This window comes from Corapipo altera, unplaced genomic scaffold (genome assembly GCF_003945725.1).
Source record: "Corapipo altera isolate COAL_440 unplaced genomic scaffold, ASM394572v1 0, whole genome shotgun sequence".
NCBI classification, from domain to species: Eukaryota; Metazoa; Chordata; class Aves; order Passeriformes; family Pipridae; genus Corapipo; species Corapipo altera.
The window spans coordinates 49,097,043-49,098,365 of NW_020884872.1; the positions used below are offsets into that span (position 1 = coordinate 49,097,043).

Consider the following 1,323-nt stretch of genomic DNA (forward strand, 5'->3'; position numbering starts at 1 on the left):
GAAAAGAAAAGAAAAGAAAAGAAAAGAAAAGAAAAGAAAAGAAAAGAAAAGAAAAGAAAAGAAAAGAAAAGAAAAGAAAAGAAAAGAAAAGAAAAGAAAAGAGTATTTATAACGTCTAAACTAAGAACTGTTAAAACTTTTGCATCAGAGGAAAAAAGTAAGATAAAAGACGAAGAGGCAGAACATGCGTTCGCATTTATTCCTCAACAGTTTGCAGCCTCTTGCATACAAAAGAGCAATTTGAGACCAAAAAAATACAGATATTCCCCCCCCCCCTTGTGCCAGGGGCCGACGCCTCTAATGATTCCTGCACTCTAGCCTGTTCCCCTTGCCGAGAACACCTCGGTGCTGCCGGCCCTTAAATGCCCTTTTCCTCCCCAACCGAGGTATTTCGCCGCTTTCCCAGTGTGATTTTCCAGTCCTAAATCCGTGAGACCCGGTTTGGCTCCCGGATTTTCTGCCTAACACTGCTCTCTGCTTGCTTTCAACTTAGATTAGGCCATCATAAGTGAGTAGCAGACACCCACCGCCACGGTCGTATTGATTTTTACTCTCCTGTGATATTAAGACTAATTCGGTCCTGGTTCAACAAGTAAAAAGGCTCCCCAGAAGGAGAATGAAGTGTCCTACAGCACTGACTTTATGGTTTATGTGCCTCCCTCCCCACCTCCCCGTGTTCCCCCTTTCCTCCGAAGAGAAATAGATTTGTCGAAAGATAATTATTTTAACTCTGACGGACTCGAGCACATAAAGCTTGATACCGCCAGTGGTGCCCTGTGTTATTCTGGCATTTCCCAAACGATTTTAAATCCCTCCGGTTATTTATATCTCGCTTTTCAGCCGGCGCTATTTTTTTTTAAAGCTTTATTATATTTACCTGCTGATTCCAAAGCGGAGGCAAGCCTAATTGATTTTTAAAAGATCGGCAGCAGAATTCTAATCCGCTTGGGAACCTGTTTCCACCTGCCAGCCGAGGGTGTGATTATCGGTAATTATGTTATTTAAGAGTTGATAAAATAGCGGGGCGCGGCGCCGCCCGGGCCCCTTCCCCAGCCGGGGCGCGGAGGGGACCCAGGCGGGGAGAGCGGCGCGGCGGGGCCGCCGCCATCACGTGTGCCGCGGCAAACACAATTACGGGGCCGCTGTTAATAATTCATGGGCTGAGATTTAGAAAATTAATAAAATGAATTATAACAAGAGGCTAATTAAAAACTTTAGTAATTGTTGTCAAGACAGCTTGATGGGAGGCGTGCTGCACGACACCCCCGCCATCCCACAACCCCCCCCCCCCCCCCCCCCCCCCCCCCCCCCCCCCCCCCCCCC

The 1,323-nt window shown here is 47.4% G+C and overlaps 1 protein-coding gene across 1 annotated transcript in view; it reads left to right on the forward strand.

Moving 5' to 3' along the window:
- POU4F1 (POU class 4 homeobox 1) overlaps positions 1–1,323 on the forward strand; it is a 6,969-nt gene that overhangs the window by 5,374 nt on the left and 272 nt on the right. The gene's annotated exons all lie outside the window — the stretch shown is intronic.